Here is a 15,686-nt window from a genome sequence, read left to right as displayed (position 1 = left end):
GGCCAATATATATATTGACTGAAAACTAGATCTACACCCACAAACGAGGAGAACTAGAAATTGAATCAAGTAAAATAAAATTCTTTTTTTCCTTATTTTTCGTTACTCTGAGACATAACCTACTGCCTAAAGCAAAACAGTGGTCAAGTATTACATGTTTTAAGTAAATGTAAAAGTAAAGAAGTATGACAATAATAGCACAAAGAATGGGAGGAAGAAATTGAGAATATATGGTGGTAAGGCCATTATCCTAAACGTGAAGTGCTATAGATAGTTCGAGATGATTCTGATTAATTTAAAAAAATATATTGTAAATCCGAGGGCAATCACTAAAAAAAATGTTTAAGGAGGTACACATAATAATTATAGTGGAGATAAAATGGAATCACATAGAGTGTTCAAATTACTGGAGAGAAGGCAGAAAAAGAGGAAAAAGGAAATAAAGAACAGGTGGAAAAGATCAGCTAGCGAGATGGTAGGATTTAACCCAATCATATCATATCAATAATCACATTAAATGTCTTAGATGGACAAAGATAAAACATGTAAACAGGAAGTAAAAGGAAGGCACTGTAGCCGTAGCCCTATTAACACAGATAAACTGGACTGTAGAGAGAGGACTGTTATTAGGGACTCAGAGAGGTATTACATCATGAGAAGGGGTAGATTCTCCAAGAATATGTAGCAATCCTCAACGGCGATGCACCTAACAACAGACGTCCAACCTCCATGAAACAAAAACTGTTAGAGCTGAAAGAACGAACAGTCACATTCCTGATTGTAGTGGAAAGTTCAACTTTCTTCTTTTCTGGTACTTGACAGAACAAATAGACAGAAGATCCGTAAAGGTAAATAAGACCTGAACAACACAATTGACCACATCATTTTTCCTCAGCCTCCATTGTTACATTTCTAAAATCCAATTCTTCTTTTTCTCATTCTTTCTGTGTGATTCCCTTCTATCCCCATCCCAATCTGGAAGCATGTAGGATCTCTTTCTCTCTCAGGTTCTGAGATGTCATGATAATGGTCCTCCGTGTGAGTCTTTTTCGTCTGTTTGGCTGGGCATTTATTTGGTTGGCCCATGTAATCTAGAGATACAGATTTTTCCCTTCTGTTTCCTTGTTCTGTTTTCTGGAATTCCTATTAGCAGATGTTGGATTCTTAGAATAGACCTCCAATTTTCTCATTTTATCCCTCCCACCTTCCTGATTTCTCCATCTTTGCCTTTTAAACCTACCTTCTTGGAGATTTTTTTCAACATCATCTTCTATGTGTTCTATTATATTCATATATTAGAGTTATACCATATTGTACATTTCCAAATACTCTTTCTTTTTCTCTAATTTTTCTTGTTCAGAAACTCCTGTTTTTATTGCAGAGTGAAATGTCCTCTTTTATCTTTTTGAGGATGGTATTTTCGGATTTTTTTTTTTGTTTAAATTCTCTATTGCTTTCTTCACTGTCTCTTTCTCCAGGTTTCTTTTCTTCCCTCCTATTTGTTTTGCAACCTGACTCATTTTGGGGCCTTCCTTAAATATCTGATAGTCTTGATTGGAAGGGACTACTTATATTCAAAAATTAACTGAAGCTTCAGAATGCATGGAATGATAGGCTTTATTATAGAGTGATAGGGGCCTTTCTGTGAGTTACTCTCAAAGGTTTCTAGAAGTTTCTAGAAGCACTGGGGGAGGGGGTGTTCCAACTCTCCAGAAGAGACTCCATCAATGAAGGAGGAGTTATGGTGATGGACCCAACCGAAGAATCTTGGGAACTGTTCTTATTTTGCCTTCCGTAGATGATGATCACTTGGTTTACCAGGTTGACCTTGGCCCAGAGTCTGGAGGAATAAGCCACTGTTTACATCTGAACTGTTGGTTGAGTTGCCTTCTTTCCTATCCTCTCTGCCATCTGGGTTTCCAAGTCCCAGCCTGCAGGTCTGGAGGGTCCAGATCTGATCTCGCCTTCTCAACATCCAGATACTGCCAAGGGCTGTCATTGACTGGGACCCCACTGGCAGGAGGGACACACTTACTGTCCGAGGCTTTTTTGGGTACTAGTAACAGAAGCCCAGATCCTATAAGATTAAGCAAGAAAGTCTGGGCTACAGTAAATAATCTATGACAAGGCAGGCTGGAGCAGGCCTCAGAGACAGCAGCAGCGTGTTTCTCTTCTGCCTGCATGTGGCTCTCATTCTCTCGTACAACTGCATATGTTCTGGGGGGTTATCTAAGACATGGTTGACAAACCTAGAGGTATATAAGTGCATGAAGGATAGTGTTTCATTTTAAAAGATAAAGGCTGACTCTGTAACACATCTGAGAGTTCTCACCTCCTTGGGCTTTGAGTGACAATAAGCAAAAAGCAAATGACTTCAGAAGGGAAAGCCAGAGTAGAGCTGAACACTGTCTGCTGGGACCTTTGATCTTAATCTGCCCAGGCAAGCTTGGAAATGAGCTGTGTAACTCATGAGCCTTGGAAATATTCTGGAACAGAGGCGATTTACTGTACTGCACCTGAATAAACAAAGAGTCATGAGATTGCTTCCTCACTTCCCCTTCATCAAAAGCTGATTCCCTTCTTAAAGGGATACTCATGTTTCTGCATTCATATTTTCCCTGCCAAAAGAACCATTTAATATTATTCTGATGCCACTTGAGAGAAGAGGTAAATTTCCTAGATCCATTGAAAGAAATAATATACACTCCAGAAAGACAGAAACTAGGAAATGTAAGATTCTGAGGGAAGTGTATAGAAATAAAACTTGAATCAAAATATCATTGACTAGGAGCACCTGGATGACTCAGTCAGTAGAGCATGCAACTCTGGATCTCTGGGTTGTGAGTTCAAGCCCCATGTTGGGTACAGAGATTATTTAAAAATAAAATCTTAAAAAAAACTATGGTTGACTAGAACAAAAAGGTAGTGGAGAAGGAAGAAAAAGTGAGCAACCAGTGTAATGCTAGAGAAACCCAACTGAATGAGAATCTATAAAACCTTCTGGAAAAGCAACATAGGATGGATGAATGAATAGATCATAGATAGATAGTTTTCCTGATTACCACTGACATTAAGCACCTATTCATCTGCTTCTTGGCTATTTTTATATATTCTTTTGTGAATTGTCTGAGGGACTTTTTTTTTTCAATGCCAAGATCAGCAAAAGGTACTGTAAGTAACTGTTCAGGGAGAGGCAAAAGAAGGGAGAATGGACAGTAGATCCAGTGTGACAGATAATGAGGATAAGCAGATTCCTTAACACCTATTTTGTTTTAGTCCTCCATTTCTTTTTTTTTTTTTAAAGATTTTATTTATTTGTTTGACAGAGAGAGACACCGCGAGAGAGGGAACACAAGCAGGGGGAGTGGGAGAAGGAGAAGCAGAGCGGAGCAGGGAACCCTGGATGTGGGGTTCGATCCCAGGACCCTGGGATCATGACCCGAGCAGAAGGCAGACGCTTAATGACTGAGCCACCCAGGCACCCCCTCCATTTATTTTTTTTTAATATTTTATTTATTTATTTGAGAGAGAGCAGAGAGCACAAACGGGGGGGTGGGGGTGAGCAGAGGGAGGGGGAGAAGCAGACTCCTGGCTGAGCGTGGAGCCTAACACAGGGCTCAACCCCAGGACCCTGAGATCATGACCTGAGCCAAAGTGAGACACTTAACTGACTGAGCCACCCAGGTGCCCCAGTCTTCTATTTCATGGAGGAGAATGTTGAAGCTAAAAGGAGGAAAGGCAGCTCCACATATAGGAAGAAATAGTGGGTCCATAGACAAACTGGGGAGTAAGGAAGAGACCTAGTGGTCCACCAATAACTATTTTCCTCTTCTTTCTTGAGAACTCCCAAGTTTTAGCTAGATGTAGGGTGACAAACTTTCCTGTTTGCTTCAAACTAAGAAGGTTCCCAGGATGCAGTACATTCAGTGCTAAAACTGGAAAAGACCCAGGTAAGTTGGGATGAGTTGGTCACCTGAGGTAGGTCCTCAGCAATTTGAGATGAAAATGATCATTTTCCAGCCTCTTTTTCAGCTAGATGTGGCTCTGTGATTAAGTTATGACCAGTGAAATAAAAACAAAGGTGATAATCTGCACTTTCTGATTTGTTCACGTTAAAAGAAAGAGCATGCCCTTCCCTTCCTTCCATTTTGTCTTCCCACTGGCTCAAATGAAGAAGAGAGAAGGAGCAGGTAAAGCCATCTTAAACTGTGAGGTCAAAGTCACCTGTTAAGAATGCCAGAACAACAGGAGAGGAGGATGCAGAGTCCCTGATGTGTGAAGCTGCCATCATAACCAGAGATACCTACCCAGCTTTTATGTGAGAGAGAAATAAACTATTTTTTGCTTAAGCCCCTGTGCTTTAGGCCTCCTTTTATAGCTGCCTACCTAATATAAGAGTTCAACTGGGTAAGCTAAATAATTTCAACGGGTTTAAATGGGTTTTTGATCTTCAAAAGAGGGAAGAAAGCATGGTCCATAAACCCTAAACTGGTGAGTTTGATGACAGTCTTGGGTCATTTTCTGGAGTGAATTAATAAAAGGATGTTGGTGAGTCACTTCGAAAGGTAGCAGAGATTGCTAGGCTCTGAAATGGTTGCACCAAGAACAAGTCTTGTTGAACTTGTCTTGGTTTCACTCTTTTGAGATGGTTGCTATACTGGTAGGTAAGCAGAGCATGTACTTGTGACAAGGTTACTGACAAGAACACACATGTCATCCATGCAGATTTGTTCTGAGTACAAATACAACGAAGGTAGATTAATAACGGTTGAACAGTCATACCCAAAGGGTATTGAGAAATGCATCCACATCAACTTGGAAGGAAATTTTAAGACAGAAGCCTTGATCTAGCTAAATATTTTATCGGTGATTTGGAGTGATAGATAGCAAAGTACTCATCAAATTTGCAAATGCCAAGGAAAAGAATAAATACTGATGAAGACAGAATCAGGACTAAAAGCTCTTGTTGGCTTGAGTGGCAGGATTAAACTAATAAAGTGAGGTGATAAATGTGTGTTCATGCACTCAGATTTTTTTTTTAAGCACATCTAATAAGATAAGAAATGGGAGACATGTGAATGAGTGTTATTTGTGGAAAAGAATTGGAATGTTTTAGATGATGGCTCAAAATGAGTCGATGGGCAAAGCTGGAGCAGTTCTGACTGACTGCATTAATGGAGTGACAGGGTCTGCCATGGAGAGTAGGTGGGTGGGCACGGCTCCGCTAGCAGCATTCTAAGTGACAGTTCTCATACTACAATGTGAAAGATAGAGAGGCACAGCTTAAGGAAGTGGGGGAGACATGAAACTGACCTCAAATATTGGAGGGCTCTCCTGGGGGCACTCTAACTCTAGTCTCTCACTCTGATGCTCACATTTTCCTCCTCTGTTTTATCTGACTATCCACCTGCTCCTGACCTTCAATTGGCACTCTGTTCCTGCTGCTTCTCTTCACATATATTTTTTAAAACTTTCGTTTATTTATTTTAGAGAGGAAGGAGGGGCGAATGGAGAGGAAGAGAGACTGCAAAGCAGACTGCAAAGCTGAGCCCGATTGGGGGCTCAAGCTCACAAGCCTGAGATCATGACCTGAGAGTCGGACACTCAACTGACTGTGCCACCCAGATGCCCCATGTCTTCACATATTCATTCTTCCTGGGGCTCTCTGCCTTGGGAAAGCTCTCTTTCTGACCCAAGACCTTGACCTCAAGGAGGTTGAATGGACACAGGGTGGAGGAGCTAAAGGTGAGCAGTGGGAATGATTACTCAAGCACTTCCTCTGAAGGAGGTGTCTTTTTAGATTGTGAGCTGCATCAAAAAGATAATCAAAAGTAGCAACTTTTTAATAGGTTCTTTTCTCTGAATTGTAGAAGTTGCTGTGTGTCTGAGGACTAATTGGTATTATAGAGCACTATGATGAACAGTATACCTTAAATAGCTCTCCCAAAGAAACAACTAAAACTGCTGAATAAAAATTTTAAAAACATGTATTCATAAATGCATCACTGAAATTGCAGTAAAAAAGCCTCACAACAGGGTGCCTGGGTGGCTCAGTCGTTAAGCGTCTGCCTTCGGCTCAGGTCATGCTCTCAGGGTCCTGGGATCAAGCCCCGCATCAGGCTCCCTGCTCTGCGGGAAGCCTGCTTCTCCCTGTCCTACTCCCCCTGCTTGTGTTCCCTCTCTCTCTCTGTCTCTCTCTGTTAAATAAATAAATAAAATCTTTAGGGGAAAAAAAAGCCCACAAGCCAAAAAGGAAATGAAAGTTGAAATCCAGATAGGAAAAATAACCCTGAGGTTGGCTTTCACCTTGCGGCCACCTGCCCAACCCTCCGGACCTTGAGCTTTCCTTCGTTAGCCCTTCAGGGTACAAAAATCAGAAGCTAACGTCCAAGGCAAGCCCAAAGTGCAGAATCTAGAATGATACCCTGTATAAAGCTGGGAACCCCAAGGACTATAGTTCCAATGTAATGACAAATGACAAATCAATTTGCTCTGATGAAAATGACAACAAGGGGGTGCCTGGGTGGCTCAGTCATTAAGTGTCTGCCTTCGGCTCAGGTCATGGTCCCAGGATCCTGGGATCAAGCCCCGCATCAGACTCCCTGCTCCATGGGAGGCCTGAAATGGCATGAAAATCACAAGTGACAACAGAAAAAGTACATAAATTAGACTTCATCAAAACTAAAAAATGTGCTTCGGTGGACACCATCAAGAAAGTTAAAAGATAACCCACAGAATGGGAGAAAATATTTGTAAATATTATATCTGAAAAGGGTCTTATATCCAGGGGCACCTGGCTGGCTCAGTTGGTAGCCCATGCAACTCTTGATCTCAGGGTTGTGAGTTTGAGCCCCACGTTGGACGTAGAGATTGCTTAAAAATAAAATCTAAAAAAAAAGGGTCTTGTATCCAGAATATATAAAATCTCTTACAACTCAGTAATAACATGGCAGATAACCCAATTTTTAAAAATGGACAAGGAGAAAAAAAATGTACAAGGGATTTGACTAGAGATGTCTTCAGAGAGAAATACATCAATAAAATTACCAGTGAATCTAAATATTGTTAACCTTTCTAGAACAAATAAAAGTAGTGTATATAATGTCCAAACTACCAGACAGGTAAAAATAAAATGAAGGGAGAAAAAGCAGAATGAATTTTTTAAAAGGCAAAAAAGGACACAAGAAACAAAAACAGAAAGAGGACAGATAGGAAGTATAAAATAATAAAAAAAAGAAAGTATGAAATAAACAGCAGAAACAAGTTCAAATAGAATTCTAAATAGAATATACTCAGTTTTAAAGACAAATTTAGTTGCACAGATTTTAAAAATCTAGTTATGTGTCATTTTCAAAAGATATAACTAAAACAGTTGAAAATGGAAAGATAGGAAAAAATGCCAAAAACAGAAAAATAGGTAGTGTAACTATATTAACATCAGAAAAAATAGATGTTAAGGTGAAACTAAAGGACACAGATTTTCCTGTCAATGTGAAGAAGAAATTTCTAAGGGAGTCAAACAAAAGTGGAATGAGAGACCTGTGGAGTCACTGAATTCCCCATCCCTGGAAAAATTCAAATCTGAGGTGATGACCACTTGATCAGTGGGTCCGTGGGGGACATTAAGCCACCACAGAAAGGTTGGGAATTAATGACCATATAGTTCCTCTCTATCCTGAAATCCTAATATTTTATCTCATTTTCCCATGGTCTTTCAAATTGTTTCATCCTCTCATGGCTAGCTGATTTTCTGATTAGTCATGCATCAGAAGGAAATTTTGATGTTCCCATTTCATTCTGAAGCCTCATCTTTAAAGTAACAAGTCGTGTGCACCTGTGTGTATACGTAAGAGGGTGATTTCTGTGTGTGTTGGAATGTATATGTACTCACACGTCCACTGTTAGGACTTCAGTTTCCTCTGCTTTAAGATTTGTCTTCTGACTGTTTGTCTGAGAAAACCTCCCAAAGGGAAATTTTAATGTTATATATCATCTAATTAAGTCAACAACAGTTAGTAGTCAGAGTTACTAACAGACAAGCAAAGAAAGAAACACTGCAATGCCTTCAGAACAGAGCAATATCTTTCCAGGGTGGGGTGGGTGGCAACTACTTGGCAACAGCAGTCAGCTGTTCTTTTGCAATACAGATCCTCAGGTTTTTAACTGCCAGATCAACATCTATAAAAAAAAAAAAAAATCTCAAAGAAGTTTTTGGAAGGTCTCCGGGGTTGGGAGTGGAGAAAGCCAGCTCTACCTGCTCCAAGATATTCCAAGGGTGGGACCTAGAGAGTTGTATTTTTCCCAAGCATCTCCAGAGGATTCTGAATCACACTAGGATTGAGAAACATGAATTTAAGGTATCTCAAGGCCTTTTCATAGAAGAAGTAAGCTCTTTTCCCAGGCTTTTAAATACCAATTTCTCTAGAATATTCCTTGATCGTTTTCTTTTATTGGAGACACAGAGATTATAAAGACATTCGGAGGTAGTATCCTCACTTTTATTCATTTCTGTGGGGGGAAACCATCTCAGGTCTTTGTTTTCAGTCAGATTTCATTTATTCTTATCTACTTTGAAAGGAGATCATGTCATTATTCACTGTGATGGCAGGAATCTGCCCTTCGTGGTCTAAGTGATCTAGGCATATACCCACAAGAAAAAGACAAAAATGCTCACGGTTTTATTTTCTTTGCTGGTATAGATACCTAGGTAAGGGAATGTGGGTTCTATGACCCTAAAAGAAAGTATAATAATAGTCTCAAGAGGACAGACCGAACTAGCAAAAAGCTCATTGTACATGTGACCACGCTGCAGGACAAGCCAAAAAGAGGAAATGAAAAAAAAAACAAAACATCAACTTCTATAGTCGTTTGCTAAATAAGTGGCCTGTCATAATACGATTTGAAATGTTTATTTTAAATTATTTTTTCACGACAGTAATGGGGAAGGATTAGTAGAAAAGGTAACTAAGTTTTAGCAAAAAGAGGCAACAGAACAAAGGAATGGCTAACTTTGTTCCCTGGTCACAAAGTCACAAAATTTAATATTTTTACCAGAAGGTGCAAAAATAGACTTTACTAAACACAATCTCATCAGACACAAAATAAATGTCTGAATCCAATTTGGCTCATTATGAATTCATTATGTAAGAGCCATTTAAGAATTCATTCTTCAGCTAGACTGCAAGTGTTGTCCTATAGATTAAAGTTCTCTGAGAAATAATTGTGTTCCTCTTATATGTACCACACATGTCTTGAGCACTGCTGACCATGTAATAGGATATCAAAAATGCCTGTTGGTTAAATAATTGAATGCTTTTCAAAAAGCATTCACTGTGAACTCACACATCCTAATGAAATTTCAGTGCACTAAGTTAAAGAGAAAACTCTTAAAAGCTTCCTGAGAGCAAAAACAACTCATTTGCAGAGAAGGGAATCATACTGGCTTTCAGATTCTCCAGCCTTAGGCGGGAATACAATGGAACAATGCCTTCAAAATGTGAACAGAAAGTGGCTTGGAACACAGAATTCTAAACCTAGCCAATTTATCAGTCTGCAAGTCAGCCTGAACGAACTCAATATTTACCTCCCTTTCTGGGAAAAAAAAAATCACTTGAGCATATGCTCTAAGAAAATGAAAATAGAAATAAAAAAAGATGAAGATATGGAATCCAAGAATTAATGGCCACAACTCAGAATAGCAATAAAAAGAATCCTTAGGCTCTTGGCTGGGCAGCAGGTATAAAAGCAACTGGTTAAAAGTAAAATACATAGAAGACTTGCAGATGAATGTATTTGATAAGAAAATGGGTTTGCTGGGCGCCTGGGTGGCTCAGTTGTTAAGCGTCTGCCTTCGGCTCAGGTCATGATCCCAGGGTCCGGGGATCGAGCTCCGCATCGAGCCCCGCATCGGGCTCCTTGCTCTGTGGGAAGCCTGCTTCTCCCTCTCCCGCTCCCCCTGCTTGTGTTCCCTCTCTCGCTGTGTCTTTCTCTGTCAAATAAATAAATTTAAAAAAGAAGAAAAAAAGAAAATGGGTTTGCTTCAACAAATAATATGACTTAAGAGTTGCATGAACTTAGTGATAGAGTGAAGGTGATTGTTTCCTCTGTCAATGAGAAAAGACTAAGGCAAACAGAAACTCCCTGAAAAATGAAAACCTCTACAACAAAATCATGGCCTCTGTAAAACAAATCACATGTAGCATGATTCTGAATAGCATATAGAGTTTAAAGAGTGATAAACCGTTCAATCTTGGTATTGGAAATATTCATTTTGGACCTATACATACTTAGGAAAAGACTTTCATTTCTTTTTTTAAAAATTACTACTACTATTATTATTATTATTATTATTTTAAGTAGGCTTGTGGAGCCCAACGTGGGGCTTAAACTCATGACCCTGAGATCAAGACCCAAGTTGAGATCAAGAGTCAGATGCCCAAACAACTGAGCCACCCAGGCAACCCCATTTCCTTCTCTACAAGTCCAACTACATTTCTTGATTCTGCAGAAAATAATACTTACAACAATTAGAGTATTTTAAGTGTTCCTTACTGGATTTTAGTTTTTTTGAATCAACTTGTATACAACACATAGAAGACTTAATTATAGTTCCAAAACAGAGGGGAAATGTTATGAAACTTCACAATGTATGAGTTATGAGATAGAAGGGGAAGAGAGGGTATGAAGGGGTATGAAAGTGTAAGGGTGTACATATCCTCATTTTTTATAATGAGGACTTGAAGATACTAGCTAAATTTGAATACTTTAGGCACTATCCAAAGTTGAGAGAAAGTATTTTCTCTCTATAAAGTTATAAAGTAGAACTACTTATAATACAACTAACAAAATTTTGAGGAAAGGAGGGAATCAGAGGTAGTGTGAATGAGCTCAATTCCTTATCTTTTTGCTTAAAATTATTTATTTATTTGACAGAGAGAGAGAGAGCACAAGTAGGCAGAGAGGCAGGCGGGGGAGAGGGAGAAACAGGCTCCCCGCTGAGGAAGGACCCTGATGCAGGACCTGATCCCAGGACCCTGGAAACATGACCTGAGCCAAAGGCAGACACTTAACCTACTGAGCCACCCACCATCACAATTCCTTATCTTTGCTAAGTGGGAATCAATAGAAACTTGTGTGGGATAGATTGGATCATTGTTCCCAACTTTCTGCTCCCTCTTTGTAATAGATTATACATCCATACTCTTTGTCCATATGATTTTGTTGTGCCTTCTGGTGGGGCATAAATAGTGTCATCCCTACTCCATTGACTCTGGCCTTAGCCATATGAATGATTTTGAACAAAGAAATGTGTTTTGGTTGCTTCTCTTTAACTATGGCCCTTTGCCATGGAAAGAGCATACCCCAAGTGATAGACACTCCTTTAGCCCAAGTCCCGAAATTAGAAGATACATAGAGCCAAGGCTTGCCAAGTCCAGCATAGTGGCAGCCAATGGTTTGTGAGCTTGCAATAAGTGTTTATTATAAGCTACAATTTGGGATTGTTTGTATGACAGCAAAAACTAACAAACACAGTCTGAAGTTGATAAATCAAGAATTGGAACTATAAGTATACTATTTAGAGTTAGGAGAGTTATTCATCAGGAGAGGTAGGGATGGCAACCACCAAACAAATTAAAGGTAGTTACCTCTGGAAATGCTGTTGGGGGAGAGATTATAAGTTTTTGCTTCATATCTTCCTGTCCTATTTGAATTTTGTATCCTATGTATGTATTACTTCTATATTCAAAATGTGCAAAGTACAGTGCAAACCATCCAGGAGGTGATAGGAGCTTTAAACACATAAAACATTATAGCAACAATGGGATGAGGCAGCTTATTTGTGTTGGGGGGAAAATGCTACAGATAATGAAGTTATAGGAATTCAGAAAAAAGAAAAAATCAATCTGATTGAAGAAGTTGTAGAAGGTATGGAAAATTGCACTGGAGCGGCATCCTTAGGGATTAAATAGGTAGAGGAAAGTAGGCAAGGAAGCAAATAGCATAACGAATGTGGGGAGGAGGGAACAGGGGGGTGGGTGGTGTGACTGGAGCAGAGGCTTATGGGTGAACTGTGGGCAAGAGGGCTGGGACAGGTGGAAATGGAACCAGACTGTGCAGGGCCTGGAATCCCTGGCTGATGTGTGTAGCCAGAGAATGGAAGAGGACAAGAAAATGTATTTTATAAATCTCTAAAACTCAGTCTTGACTGGAAAAATTCTGCAGTCTTCTCCCCAACCCCGTGCTATTTAACATGTTTTCTTTCTTTGGTTCTTCCTAAATGCCATCTAATCATACCATGAATTCCTATGCATTGATAGTTAAAATTGTGTCATCTTACTCCGTAAGTTGAGCCCCAAACCCAACATCTCTTCCATTTCTCTTCATTTCAGGTTCATGCCATTTGATTTGCTTTTAAGTAATGACTGCCCAAATCTGTGCCAACTAAGACTTGTTTCTATTGTCCTTGATGATTTTTGTCCCCAACTTAGGTTTTCCTTCTATCTTGACTCCTGCTTTTCTTAAAAATTTAAAAAATTTATATTTTTAAATATAACTTAAATATAAATAAATATAACATAAATATAACTTCTAACTCTTTTTAAAATTTATTTATTTATTTATTTATTTATTTATTTATATTATTTTATTTATTTAAGTAATCTCTACACCCAACATGGGGCTTGAACTCATGACCCAAGAGTCACATGCTCTTCCAACCCAACCAGCCAGGCGCCCCTGACTCTCTTATCTTCAGTTTCTTAGGTTCATTTTCATTTTCAACTTCTTAGTTCCTTCTTTGCCATCATTGGCCATATGTCCAAATGGTGTCTCCTGAGCCATATCGGGGCAAGGCCGATTCCACCTGCAGTGCCTTGGGCTCTCGCTGTCTCAACCTTTTCATTCCTCCACACTTACTGACCTCAGACTCCACTGAGTCCCTGATCTATCAGTTCCCAGCATTTCTCCCATTTGTTTCCATATAAACATTGTCTCCCATAGAAATGTCCCTAGTATATCTGTGGAATTCCCAGTAAACCAGCAGTAAATCTTCCCTTTCGTCTCTGACTCAAGAAAGCGTATTGGAACGCAAGAAACTGGGGGTGACATTTTTATAGGAATAATCTGCAATCCTCTAATTTATGTTTTAAAGCTTTATTTTCAACTTCTGATTCCAGAAAAAGATGGAATAGTGAACGGAGTGCATTTCCCACTAAGAACAGCTAAAAGCCCTGGACATTTTATGTAAAACGAACATGAGAGGACTCTGAAAGGTAGGGAGAAGAAAACCATTTACTACGGGCCCCTGGGATCTGAGGGATGACAGGGCAGTGCGCTCTCTGAATTTTCTTTTGTTTTATAGACCCTGGTCTGAGTGCTGCAGAAGCTGGGAACCTGGAAACACCATGGGAACAGGCTTTTAAAAACAATAACAACAACAAAAAACAAAATACAAAACAAAACCCAAGAAATGCCTGCTCTTGCTAACTAAAGAACCAGGGAAGGGGCAACCTAGAAAACTTTTACACAGCAACTTCCCAATTCCAGCCGACCTCTGCAGAAAAAAATGCAACCTCACTCCATCCCAGTCAGCAAAGGCTGAATAGAGAGCTTGCACCTTCTCCCTTTCCCCTGTTGCGACAAGGTACCCCTAGTGACTCCCAACCCCCTGGCTGGGGTGGCGGCAGAGAAGACCAAGTGGGGAGCCAGGACTTCCATCCTGGTCCAGTTGACAGAGTGATTAGCACAAAACAAAATAAAATGACCCACGTACAAGCAAGGGCATTATGCTGAGTGGAAAAAAAAAAAAAGCCAGTCTCCAAAGGCCACATCCCGTATGATTCCGTTTATATAACATTCTTGAAATGACAAAAGTATAGAAATGGAGAACAGAGTTTGCCAGGGGTCAGAGAGACTGGGCTGGGGAGGGGTGGGTGTGACTATGAGGGGGTAGCGGGAGGAAGATCTTTTTGATGGAATAGTTCTGTATCTTGGTTCTGATAGTTGTTACAGTAATAAAATGTGATAAAATTGATAAAATGGCACAGACCTATACACACCCATAATACCAATGTCAATTTCCTGGTTTTGATTTTATGCTATGTAGTTCTTTTTACGTTATAGATGTAACCAAAGGGGATGCCTGGCTGGCTCAGTCGGTAGAGCATACTACCCTTGATCTCAGGGTAGAGAGTTGGAACCCCAGGTTGGGAGTAGAGCTTACTTAAAAAAAAAAAAAAATGTAACCAAAGGGGGGAAATGGACAAAAGGTACAAAGGACCTCTCTGTACAATTTTTACAACGTCCTATGAATCTATAATTATTTCAAAATAAAAAGTTTAAAGAAAGTGTTATCCTCCCATTTTCATACTTCTGATAGTCGTTAATGTTACAATCCAAATTTTCGAAGCTCTCTGCCTTCTGGGGACAATGTTGGAATTGATTGCATTTTCTGCTCCTTTGGAAGCTGGATGTGGCATGGGGTTTGATTTGGTCATTGAAATGCATGCATAAAAGAGACACTTGGGGAGGAAAGTGTAGAGACCGTTCAAAATCCAGCACGTGTAGAGAGGAGAAAGGGCCCCCACGTTCCCGAGGCTTCAAGCCCAAGAAGGCAGCTAGGCCTTCGGTGGGAAAAGCAAAACAAGAAGTGAAAAATCATAAAATGATAGCGTTTACACATTCTGCGTAATTACCACCTACTTCATGTCATTTGACTCCGGTGTGGGCTTGTGTTTGCCTATCCCTCTTTCAGTGTCACCTTCTTCTGTTCTTCCCCATCCTGTCAGGATGTTTGACACACAATTCTGTGTAACAGATCCCCTCCCTCCCCCTCCCGCCCACCACGTGGGCTCAATTATTCTTGGGCAGTTTACCCTGCTTTAGGCAATCTCCCACATGTCCCCATTACAATGAATCCTATTCTCCCTCTTTCTAGCTAATTGGGAACAAACAACTAGTCCTCATTCACAAGTTAAAAGAATATTAGCATTATTCAAATAATAGGGAGGGTCTGGTAGAAACAAGGCACTGAATTAATCATTCACTCAATGGAGCAGCGCCCCTGGTGCGCCTCTCAGGGGCCTTGGTGAGAAAAAGTCAGGGCCGGTAGACTAGTTCATGTAGGTTAGTCCACTTCATGTCTCCACTAATCTTCTAAAGGTTAATTTCTTCCATGGTAGAATCATAGAACTCATGAAAAACCCATAAAATCATGAAAAAATCCTAAATCATACCATTATCTGGCCCAAAGGTAGTGCTCCCCCCGGAGCAATACATCACAGCCGGAAGAAGCCGGTGAGTCTGGGGCATAGGACTGACGTGGAGACAGAAATAAATTGAGAAAGATTATGTCAATGTCCTAACTTTGGATTCCCAGTCTGAGTCTTTACACCCCTCTCCTTGTTGTAAGATACCCAGTTCTTTCTTGCTCTCAAGGATATTTACCCTTTTCTACCTCATTTCCAATTCTTCTAGTGGGTAAAGTGAAGACACATTTTGAATGAGTAAGAGTGGGTAGATTGAGGGTGTGGAAGGGTTATTGTGCTTGGTTGTACAACGAGTTGCAAAAAGTGCATTTTATTACGTTTTACAGTGCAAACAGCATACCATTTTCCATTTGCTTTTGTGAAGAACTTGTTACCAGTAGATAAGGTAATATTTTCCTGGGCTACTTTGTGGCACACAGA

General features: G+C 40.0%; 1 long non-coding RNA gene across 1 annotated transcript in view; it reads left to right on the top strand.

The window, feature by feature from the left end:
• The window catches only part of LOC118004548, a 142,887-nt gene extending 129,336 nt beyond the window's left edge, over positions 1-13,551 (top strand). The window contains exons 3-4 of the long non-coding RNA XR_004677616.1: positions 13,176-13,271; positions 13,361-13,551. This is a non-coding gene — a long non-coding RNA (uncharacterized LOC118004548). The remainder of the gene's footprint in view (positions 1-13,175; positions 13,272-13,360) is intronic.
• The last annotated feature ends 2,135 nt before the right edge of the window (positions 13,552-15,686 follow it).

This window comes from Mirounga leonina, unplaced genomic scaffold, assembly GCF_011800145.1.
Source record: "Mirounga leonina isolate KUSES-001 unplaced genomic scaffold, KU_Mleo_1.0 Mir_93, whole genome shotgun sequence".
In the NCBI taxonomy this organism is placed as follows: Eukaryota; Metazoa; Chordata; class Mammalia; order Carnivora; family Phocidae; genus Mirounga; species Mirounga leonina.
Note: the sequence above shows the minus strand (reverse complement) of the source record. Positions and strands in the feature narration are given on the sequence as shown.